The sequence below is a fragment of the Arachis hypogaea genome, chromosome 6 (assembly GCF_003086295.3).
Source record: "Arachis hypogaea cultivar Tifrunner chromosome 6, arahy.Tifrunner.gnm2.J5K5, whole genome shotgun sequence".
Lineage (NCBI taxonomy): Eukaryota > Viridiplantae > Streptophyta > Magnoliopsida > Fabales > Fabaceae > Arachis > Arachis hypogaea.
The window spans coordinates 82,145,369-82,157,688 of NC_092041.1; the positions used below are offsets into that span (position 1 = coordinate 82,145,369).

At 39.7% G+C, this 12,320-nt stretch overlaps 1 non-coding gene across 1 annotated transcript; it reads left to right on the top strand.

The window, feature by feature from the left end:
* Positions 1 to 12,014: 12,014 nt before the first annotated feature.
* LOC112700057 (small nucleolar RNA R71) lies at positions 12,015 to 12,118 on the top strand. Its single transcript, XR_003152980.1, has one exon. It is a non-coding gene; the product is annotated as a small nucleolar RNA R71 (small nucleolar RNA).
* The last annotated feature ends 202 nt before the right edge of the window (positions 12,119 to 12,320 follow it).

The following is a 12,320-nucleotide window of genomic DNA, read 5'->3' on the forward strand; positions in this document are numbered from 1 at the left end:
TTACGTGAGTAAGGGTCGATCCCACGGAGATTGTCGGCTTGAAGCAAGCTATGGTCATCTTGTAAATCTCAGTCAGGCGGATTCAAATGGTTATGGGGTTTTGATAACTAAAAGATAAATAAAACATAAAATAAGATAGAGATACTTATGTAATTCATTGGTAGGAATTTCAGATAAGCATATGGAGATTGTTTGTTCCTTTTGAATTCCTACTTTCCTACTGTCTTCATTCAATTATTCATACTCCTTTCCATGGCAAGCTATATGTTGGGGATCACCGTTGTCAATGGCTACCTCCCGTCCTCTCAGTGAAAATGGTCCTCTACGGTTTCTGTACGGCTAATCAACTATTGGATTTCTTGTCTCGGATGCAAAATACCAGGAACAGTTACCACATGGCTAATCATCTGTTGTTCTCGATCGTGTCGGAATAAGATCCAATGATCCTTTTACGTCTGTCACTACACCCCACAGTCGCGAGTTTGAAGCACGTCACAGTCATCCCTTCCCAAATCCTACTCGGAATACCAGAGGCAAGGTTTAGACTTTCCGGATCTCAGGAATGCTGCCAAATGTTTCTAGCCTAAACCATGAAGGTTCTAATCTCAGATTCAGAAATCCCATTGTCAGAGGGAAGTCGATGTGAATCATTGATTTGAAATCCAAGAGATACACACTCTAGCTTTCGCAGGTAGAACGGAAGTGGTTGTCAGGCATGCGTTCATGAGTGAGAATGGTGATGAGTGTCACGGGTCATCACATTCATCAGGTTGAAGTGCGAGTAAATATCTTAGAATAAGAATAAGCTTAAATTGAATAGAAGGACAATAGTACTTTGCATTAATACTCGAGGAACAGTAGAGCTCCACACCTTAATCTTTGAGGTGTAGAAACTCCACCGTTGAAAATACATAAGTGAAAATAGTCTAGGCATGGCCGAATGGCCAGCCTCTAAGTCTAAAGAAAAATTTTCCAAAGATGATCTAAGGATAATCCAAAGATGTCAAAGATCCAAAGATGTGAGTACAATAGTAAAAGGTCCTATTTATACTAGATTAGTTACCAGGGTTTACAAAAATAAGTAAATGATGCAGAAATCCACTTCCAGGTCCACTTGGTATGTGCTTGGGCTGAGCATTGAAGCTTTCATGTGTAGAGACTTTTCTTTGAGTTAACGGCAGTTTTTATGCCAGTTTGGGCGTTTAACTGCAACTTTTATCCTGTTTTTAGCTTTTAACGCCATAATAGGGCAGGAAATTGGCGTTTGAATGCCTGTTTGTGTGATCAAAACCCAAGCAAAGTATGAACTATTATATATTTTTGGAAAGCTCAGGATGTCTACTTTCCAACGCAATTGAGAGCGCACCATTTGGGTGTCTGTTGCTCCAAAAAATCCATTTCAAGTGCAGGGAGGTCAGAATCCAACAGCATCAGCCGTCCTTTTTCAGCCTCTGAATCAGATTTTTGCTCAGGTCCCTCAATTTCAGCCAGAAAATACCTGTCACAGAAAAACACATAAACTCATAGTAAAGTCCAGAAATGTGAATTTTGCTTAAAAACTAATAAAAATATACTAAAAAGTAGCTAGATCCTACTAAAAACTACTTAAAATTAATGCCAAAAAGCGTATAAATTATCCTCTCATCACTAAGCAAAACATATAAAACCAAAATAGAGTCCCAAGAATAAAGGATCTTCGCTAATCCAGAAGCCTCTAGCATGCTTCAGTGAGAAGCTTCATGTCCTACATTTGAAAACCACAAAATCCGCATGGATGAGAATCAGAGGTTTTCAATATGGTAACAGTGCCCACATATCTAACATGTAATGTCCTGGGAAAGCCAAAGGCAACCCTAGAACTTCCAACAGATAATTCAAAGCTTATAAACAGACTAATCCACAAATGGCAACTGACTAAGGATTCCTCAATCTAACTAATACTCCCCTTTCCAATTCCTTCAGACCTCCTAACCACCAGAAGGAGTATAATATGGCAAACACAGTTATGTCAAACAAGAGATACACAAATAGAAACAGATAAGGCATTCAGACAATTAACAAGTAATATGCAGTCAAATAGGCAATCTCAAACAATTCACGTAGTATGCATATGATGTATGCCTCTCCCTAATGGCTGATGATATTATCTGTCGGTTACATAGCCAACCCGACAAGTCCTGGTAGCTAACCATTGGACTGTCCCTTTGTCGTGCATCCCCAACTCGAGTTATCCTCGACCATAATCATGATCATAATCATAATCCATATCCAACACCTTTACTGATGTATATTCACGGGGGCGATCTCATCCGGAACTTTCACAATGTCCGGCCACACTTATGACATAGGGTCAGCAGAGTATCGAGTCTTCACCTGGAGCACATGGTGGCTAGCCACTGCTTTCACCCAGGAAAACTCGTATCCCAGATAGTGGAAGTGCAACATTCACATTTCATTCAATAGCATATATGTATTTATAATCAGCCATAATTAATAATGGCTCCGCCGTAACTCAGCAATAACTCAGTCATCCAGCTCACAGTTCAATCCCGAACCAGCCAATTTATCAATAAATATAGCCATTCGGCTCAGGCCACACACAGCACTTCCACCACCATCCTCTGTATCTCATATAATCATCTTTGATCATCATTGATAATATTTTTTTCCTTGCTTCATTCACAAGTTACCACATCCCCTAGCTCCTTTCTCATTGCTAGGCATATCATAATGATTTAAAATATAAGGGGCAAGATCGGAGGCTTAGAAGTATGAAATTTGGCTTTTAAATCTCAAAAATCAACTTTGGCATGAAAATAGGGCCAGGCGCAAGCGTCCTCCACGCGCACGCGTGGATGGCCACAAGGTTCATCGACGCGTATGCGTCGCCCACGCGCACGCGTGGTTGGAAAAACAGCCAATTGACGTATACGTGTGGGTTCGTTTGTTCCCCACGCACAAACCTGGCAAAATTCTGGCACAACTCTCGAAAAAATGGCTGGGCATTTGGTGCAGTGCATCGAAGCGAACGCGTGGGCCACGCGCACGCGTGGATGGTGCGTTTCTGAAAACGACGCGTACGTATCAGGCACGCCTACGCATGGGGTGTATTCTGCAAAAACATTTTCTAAGTTAAAAGCTACATATTTCACAAATTAAACCCCCAATCTTCCAACGGACGTAACTTCTTCATTTTAAATCATTTTTCGCTCGTTCTTCGAACGACATGAACATCTCGAATCTAATTTCATTCTAAACAAGTTTAGCACAAAACAGGGATCCAGAGTCCAAGTTATGTCCCGTTAAAGTATGACCAAAAGCCATATTTTCATACAAAACCACAATCTACCATTTTCAATCATTTTCAAAATCAATCAAAACATAGAAATTTCATCCCTTTTTGAAATCAATTAAATATACCAAAATCAACATCAAGCCTCCTCAACTAACACATTAACGCTCTACCACAATTCACAAAATCACCACCCAACCATTTTACCCATCTCAATCAAATGGCTAATTTACAAACACATTAACATGTCATACTTCCTTCCACATCCCAATTTCCAACCATACCATTTCCAATCAACTATCATTATACATAATCAATATCATGCTCACCATCAATATAGTTTCATCCACAATTCAACCTTAACCATTCATCAAACATATATCACAACATGCATTTTTCTCATATATCACACCATCAAGGCATCAATATTCATAATCACATATATGACCACATCATATATCTCAACCATTCAATAACATCAACAATTCAATACCTATCTTAGGGCACCTAGCCTAAGTTTTCACACCACATTACATTTTAGATACAGAAAACCGAGACCATACCTTAGCTGATTTCCCAAGCTCAACCAGAGCACTTCCAATTCACTTGTCCACAAGCTCTCAAGGTCTCAACACCTCCAAGAACAGATTTTTGCACACCAAAACCCATTTTCAAGCTTTTCAAAGGCTCAATCAAGCTCCAATATTCACATACACACTACCTAAGCCATAATCATCATACCCAAACACAACATCTCAATACCCAAACATCATAAACCACAAACTGAAATGAGCCTATTAGGTTTAGTTTAGTTGGGCCAAGGGCCCAATATGGGTCCGGTTAGCCCGATTTGGCCCATTCGGTCTAATCTTGGTCCGATTTCTACAAAATTGGTATTAAAATTCTCGTCTCAATCTCCTCTATCATATTAAGCCATAAAAATCACATTTTTGACTTTATAGAATAAATTATCATTTTTGAGTTAATTAGCCATTAATTAACCGAGTTTTACAGAAAATGACAAGGAAAATAATTAGAACATTAACCCAAACACTTATCTTAAAAGTTTGGTCAAATATAAAGAAATTCGAATTGAGCCTCACTTGGGTCCAAAGCCCATGACCCAAAACACTTAACCCTCTTTTCACTTAACACTTCAGCTCACCCTCCTTCATTGAGAATGAGAGGGAAACAAAGAGAGAATATAGGGAAGAACCAATGCCCTAAGCACTATTTACTCACCACACTTAATAGCACATAACTTTCAAACCGTAACTCCGATCGATGACCTATCTATGGCTATGCAACCATCTTGTCGTTCTCTTCGTTTCTATCTAAGTTTTGTGGAACTCTAAAGAACTCTAGCTCATTTTTGAATTTTTCTTTAAATTCAAGTTTTGGTTGAGTGAATATTAAATATTGTGGTTTTGATGTTTACGGAGGCTTATCTCGGGTCCTAAAGGGAATTGACCAAGGGTACATGATACAAGGTAAGGAAACTCTTTTTCTTTGAATTTCTCCTTGTATATGCGAACCCTAGTTTAAAATTATATAAAATTTGGTGAAATTAGAGTTGCTAGAGTTGCTTGATTGATCATGAATGCTTGGTGTAGTTGCGAAGCATTGTTGAGGCTTGGTTGACCTTGAACAAGCTCAGATTTACCAGAAGGGAGATAATTCAAGATATGGGAAAAATTGCTATCAAGGAGGTACAAATTTTAGTTTCGGGTAGACATTGTGTATGGTTATATGAAAATCTAGGTTAATTATCCTTAAGATAGTGTTGGATAATGGGTTGTTGTTGAAGGTAATTGATTGGTGTGTATGCTTGTATGAAATGATGTGAATTGCCATGATTATGTGAAATTATGTATTAATGAGCAATGAATGTATCTGTGAATGAAATTGCATATGAAAATGGTTTGATTTTCCTATTGAGGGTTTGGTATGAAAATTGACTCAGTCGTCGTGATAGGATGAGGTATCCCCTATTTGATAAGTTATGGTAAGTGGTGGCATTATCACATGTGCCTTGTTGATGAAATAATGAGTTTTTCGATGGATTTTTATTGTATTGTGGTTGTTGTTTTGAATAGAAAAATGGAATAAAATTGGTATGCGAAATTGTGATTCACACTTTTCACAACTCCGCATAGGTGACCAACGAGTGCACTAGGTCGTCCAAGTAATACCTTACGTGAGTAAGGGTCGATCCCACGGAGATTGTCGGCTTGAAGGAAGCTATGGTCATCTTGTAAATCTCAGTCAGACGGATTCAAATGGTTATGAGGTGTTGATAATTAAAAGATAAATAAAATGGAAAATAAAATACAGTTACTTATGTAGTTCCTTGGTGGGAATTTCAGATAAGTGTTTGGAGATGCTTTGTTGCCTCTGAACCTCCGCTTTCCTATTGTCCTCATCTAATCATGTGTACTCCCTTCCATGGCAAGCTGTATGTTGGTGGATCACCGTTGTCAATGGCTACCATTCGTCCTCTAAGTGAAAACATGTCCTCTACAGTTTCTTGCATGGCTAATCAACTGTCAGTTCTCGATCGTGTTGAAATAGAATACATTTATTCTTTTGCACACTGTCACTACGCCCAACAGTCACGAGTTTGAAGCTCGTCACAGTCATTCTATCCCGGATCCTACTCAGAATACCACAGACAAGGTTTAGATTTTCCGGATCTCAAGAATGCTGCCAATTGATTCTATCTTATACCACGATGGTTTTAACATCACTGATTCGAATGTTCTGTTGTCAGGAGAGGTGATTCAGATCCATGGGTCAGAGACCCAAGAGAGTATACTCCAGCTGTCGTCCAATGACTACATTGAACATCATGTAGACCGCTTTGTGGTTATCAGGCACGCGGATCTTGGCTAAGCGAGTAACGAAGATTGGGTGATTGTCACGGGTCACCCCTTCATTCTGACTTAACTGAATTAGCACAATAGTATATCTTGGAGGAGAAGTAGGCGTGAATAGAATAGAAAACAATAATACTTGCATTGATACTCGAGGAACAACAGAGCTCCTCACCTTAATCTGTGAGGTGTAGAAACTCCACCGTTGGAAAATACATAAGAACAAGGTCTAGGCATGGCCGAATGACCAGCCTCTCAAATGGCATAATACAATCGAAATAGGGTTCAAAGACCAGATCTAAGGATCGAAGAATGGTCCAAAGATGTGAATACAATAGTAAAAAGTGCTTTTTATACTAAACAAGTAAACTAGGTTTATAGAGAATGAGTAAATAGTGCAGAAATCCACTTCCAGGGCCCACTTGGTGTGTGCTTGGACTGAGCATTGAAGCTTTCACGTGCATAGGCTCTTCTTGGAGTTTAAACGCCAGTTTTGGTGCCAGTTTGGGCATTTAACTCCAGCTTTGGTGCCAGTTCTGGTGGGCGTTTGGGTGCAAGTTTGGGCCATCAAATCTTAAACAAACTATGGACTATTATATATTGCTGAAAAGCTCAAGATGTCTACTTTCTAAAGCAATTATGTGCGCGCCAATTGGGTTTCTGTAACTCCAAAAAATCCACTTCGAGTGCAGGGAGGTCAGAATCCAACAGCATCAGCAGTCCTTTATCAGCTTCTAAATAAGATTTTTGCTCAGGTCCCTCAATTTTGGCTAGAAAATACCTGAAACCACAAAAAAATAAACAAACTCATAGTAAAGTCCAGAAATGTGATTTTTGCATAAAAACTAATAAAAATATACTAACAAGTGACTAAAACATACTAGAAACTACCTAAAAATAATGCCAAAAAGCATATAAATTATCCACTCATAACAACACCAAACTTAAACTGTTGCTTGTCCCCAAGCAACTGAAAACAAAATAGAATAAGAAGAAGAGAATATACAAAAAATTTTAAAACATCAATGAAGTTTAGTTCTAATTAGATGAGCGGGGCTAGTAACTTTTTGCTTCTGAATAGTTTTGGCATCTCACTTTATCCTTTGAAGTTCAGAATGATTGGCATCTATAGAAACTCAGAATTCAGATAGTATTATTGATTCTCCTAGTTCAGTATGATAATTCTTGAACACAGTTACTTTATGTGTATTGGCCGTGACCCTAAGCATTTTATTTTCCAATTTTACCACCGGATACATAAATGCCACAGACACATAACTAGGTGAACCTTTTCAGATTGTGACTTAGCTTTGCTAAAGTCCCCAGTTAGAAGTGTCCAGAGTTCTTAAGCACAATCTTTTGCTTTGGATCACGACTTTAACCACTCAGTCTCAAGCTTTTCACTTGGATCTTCATGACGCAAGTACATGGTTAGGGACAGCTTGATTCAGTCGCTTAGGCCAGGATTTTATTCCTTTGGGCCCTCCTATCCATTAATGCTCAAAGCCTTGGATCCTTTTTACCCTTGCCTTTTGGTTTAAAGGGCTATTGGATTTTTCTGCTTGTTTTTTCTTTTTTTTTCACCATTTTTTGCCATTTTTTTCCGCAAGCTTTTTCCTTTTCACTGCTTTTTCTTGCTTCAAGAATCAATTTTATGATTTTTCAGATTATCAATAATATTTCTCTTTGTTCATCATTCTTTCAAGAGCCAACACTTTTAACATTCATAAACTTCACTATAAAAAATATGCACTATTCAAGCAATCATTCAGAAAACAAAAAGTATTGCCACCACATCAAAATAATTATACTAATTTCAAGATAGAATTAGAAATTCATGTACTTCTTGTTCTTTTGCAATTAGAAACATTTTTCATTTTAGAAAGGTGAAGGATTTATGGGACATTCATAGCTTCAAGGCATAGACACTAAACACTAATGATCATGTAATAAAGACATAAACATAGACAAACATAAAGCATAAAAATCGAAAAATAGAAAAACAAATAACAAGGAAATTAAAGGACGGGTCCACCTTAGTTATGATGTCTAGTTCTTCCTCTTGAAGATCCTATGGAGTGCTTGAGCTCCTCAATGTCTCTTCCTTGCCTTTGTTGCTCCTCCCTCATAGCTCTTTGGTCTTCTCTGATTTCATGGAGGATAATGGAGTGCTCTTGGTACTCCACCCTTAGTTGCTCCATGTTGGAACTCAAATCCCCTAAAGAGGTGTTGAGTTGTTCCCAATAGTTGTGTGGAGGAAAATGCATCCCTTGAGGCATCTCAGGAATTTCTTGATGAGGGATTTCCTCATGCACTTGTTAAAGTCCATGAGTGGGCTCTCTTGTTTGCTCTATCCTCTTGTTAGTGATGGGCTTGTCCTCTTCAATGAGGATATCTTCCTTTATGACAATTCTGGCTAGATTGCATAGGTGATAGATGAGATGAGAAAAGGCTAACCTTGCCAAAGTAGAGGGCTTGTCAGCCACCTTGTATAGTTCTAGAGGTATAATCTCATGAACTTCCACTTCCTCTCCAATCATGATACTATAGATCATGATAGCCCGATCCATAGTTACTTTGGATCGGTTGCTAGTAGGAATGATAGAGCATTGGATGAACTCCAACCATTCTCTAGCCATGGGTTTGAGGTCAAGCCTTCTCAGTTGAACCGGCTTGCCTTTGGAGTCTCTCTTCCATTGGGCTCCTTCCACACAGATATCCATGAGGACTTGGTCCAACCTTTGATCAAAGTTGACTCTTCTAGTGAAAGAATGAGAATCTCCTCTCATAGTTGGCAAGTTAAATGCCAACCTCACATTTTTCGGACTGAAATCTAAGTATTTCCCCCCGAACCATTGTGCGCCAATTCTTTTAGTTCGGGTTCATACTTTGATCATGGTTCCTAGTGATCCATGAATTAGCATAGAACTCTTGAACCATTAAGATTCTGACTTGTTGGATAGGGTTGGTGAGAGCTTCCCAACCTCTTCTCCGAATCTCTGTTCGGATCTCTGGATATTCGTCCTTTTTGAGCTTGAAGGGGACATTTGGGATCACCTTCTTCTTGGCCACAACTTCATAGAAGTGGTCTTGATGGACCTTTGAGATGAATTTTTCCATCTTCCATGACTCAGAGGTGGAAGCAATTGCCTTCCCTTTCCTCTTCCTTGAGGTTTCTCCGGCCTTCGGTGCCATTAATGGTTATGAAAAATTAAAAAGCAAGGCTTTTTTCCACACCAAACTTAAGAGGTTTGCTCGTCCTCGAGCAAAGGAAGAAAGAAGAGAGTAGAAGAGGAAGAGAAGTGGGAGATGGAGGCTTGAGAGGGTTCGGCCAAGGGGGGTTTTGAGTGTATGTGATGTGTGAAAATGAAAGAGTAAGGAGGGGTATTTATAGGGTAAGAGAGGGAGTTGGTTAATTTGAGAAGGGGTGGGTTTGGGAGGGAAATGGTTTGAATTTGAGTGGGTGGGGGTAGGTGGGTTGTATGATGGTTTTTAGGAATTAGGGAAAGGATGTGAGTGGTGAAGAGAATACGGGGAAGTGGGTAAGATTTGATAGGTGAGTGGTGTATTGGGTAGAGTGTTCTAGAGAGGTGTGAAGAGGAAAGAGAGTGAGGTGGGGTAGGTGGGGATCCTGTGGGGTCCATAGATCCTGAGGTGTCAAGGATTTCTCATTCTTGGACCTTTCTGGCATTCAAACGCCCTCTGTGTGGCATTTCTGGCATTAAACACCAGTCTGCTGCCCTTTTCTGGCGTTTAAACGCCATTCTGCTGCCCTTTTTGGCGTTTAAACGCCAGTCTGCCTGCCATTTTTGGCGTTTAATGCCCAGAATGGTGCCAAGCTGGGCGTTTAAACGTCTATTTTTCTTTCTTTACTGGCGTTTAGACGCCAATTTACCTGCCATTTCTGGCATTTAACACCCAGAATGGTGCTAGGCTGGGTGCTAAACGCCCATATTGGTGTCCTTACTGGCGTTTAAATGCCAGTAAGCTTGTCCTCCAGGGTGTGCTATTTTTTATGTTGTTTTTGATTTTGCCTTAATTTTTGCAGTTATTTTTGTGACTCTACATGATTATCATCCTATAAAAACATAAAATAACAATGGAAAACAAAATGAAAGAGTAATTAATATAGATAAATAAAATTGGGTTGTCTCCCAATAAGCACTTCTTTAATGTCAATAGCTTGACAGGAAGCTCTTACAGAGCTTCACAGTTGCTCAGAGCATAATTGTGGCCTCCCAACACCAAACTTAGAGTTTGGATGTGGGGGCTTTGCTTGACTCTGCATGGAGAGAATTGGATGAAGCTTTTCATGCTTCTTCTCTATGTTTACTGAGGAAGATCCTTGAGCCTTAAACACAAAGTAGTCCTCATTCACTTGAAGGACTAACTCTCCTCTGTCTACATCAATCACAGCTTTTGCTATGGCTAGGAAGGGCCTTCCAAGGATGATGGATTCATCCTCATCCTTCCCAGTGTCCAGGATTATGAAGTCAGCAGGGATGTAAAGGCCTTCAACCTTCACTAAGACATCCTCTACAAGTCCATAAGCATGTTTCTTTGATTTGTCTGCCATCTCTAGTTAGATTCTTGTAGCTTGTACCTCAAAGATCCCTAGTTTCTTCATTACAGAGAGTGGCATGAGGTTTACGCTTGACCCTAGGTCACACAGAGCCTTCTCAAAGGTCATGGTGCCTATGTTGCAGGGTATTAAGAACCTTCCGGGATCCTCTTTCTTCTGAGGTAACTTCAGTTGAACCAATGCATTTAGTTCAATGATGAGCAATGGAGATTCATCCTCCCAAGTCTCATTACCAAATAATTTGGCATTCAGCTTCATGATTGCTCCTAGATACTGAGTAACTTTCTCTTCAGTAATAACTTCATCTTCTTCAGAGGAAGAATACTCATCAGAGCTCATGAATGACAATAAGAAGTTCAGTGAAATCTCTATGGTCTCTAAATGAGCCTCAGAATCCTTTGGTTCCTCAATAGGGAACTCCTTGTTGGCCAGTGGACGTCCCATGAGGTCTTCCTCACTAGGAATCACTGCCTTTTCCTCCTCTACAGGTTCGGCCATGTTGGACGTGTAGATGGCCTTGCACTCTCTTTTTGGATTCTCTTATGTATTACTTGAGGGAGTACTAAGAGGAGTTTCAGTAACTCTTTTACTCAGCTGACCCACTTGTGCCTCCAAATTTCTGATGGAGGACCGTGCCTCAGTGATGAAACTGAGAGTGGCCTTAGATAGATCAGAGACTATATTTGCTAAGCCAGAGAGGCTCTGCTCAGAATTTTCTGTCTATTGCTGAGAAGATGATGGAAAAGGTTTGCTATTGCCAAACCTATTTCTCCCATCATTATTGTTATTGAAGCCTTGTAGAGGCTTCTGTTGATCCTTCCATGAGAAATTCGGATGATTCCTCCATGAAGGATTATAGGTGTTTCCATAGGGATCTCCCATGTAATTCACCTCTTCCATTGTAGGATTCTCAGGGTCATAAGCTTCTCCTTCAGAGGAGACTTCTTTAACACTGCCGGATGCAGCTTGCAATCCAGTCATATTCTGAGAAATCATAATAACTTGCTGAGTCAATATTTTGTTTTGAGCCAATATGGCATGCAGAGTATCAATCTCAAGAACTCCTTTCTTCTGAGTCACCCCATTATTCACAGGATTCCTTTAAGAAGTGTACATGAACTAGTTATTTGCAACCATCTCAATGAGTTCCTCGGCTTCTGCAGGTGTTTTTAGATGAAGGGATCCACCAACAGAATGATCCAATGACATCTTTGACATTTCAAACAAACCATCATAGAATATACATATGATGCTCCATTCTGGAAACATGTCAGAAGGACACATTTTGGTTAATTGCTTGTATCTTTCCCAAGCTTCATAGAGGGATTCACCTTCCTTCTGTCCGAAGGTTTGGACGTCCACTTTGAGCTTACTCATCTTTTGAGGTGGAAAGAATTTGGTCAAGAAAGCATTGACCAACTTATCCCAAGAGTTCAGGCTTTCTCTAGGTTGTGAGTCCAACCATGTTCTAGCTCTGTCTCTTACAACAAAAGGGAAAAGCATAAGTCTGTAGACCTTGGGATCAACCCCATTGGTCTTAACAGTATCACAAATCTGCAAGAATTCAGATAAT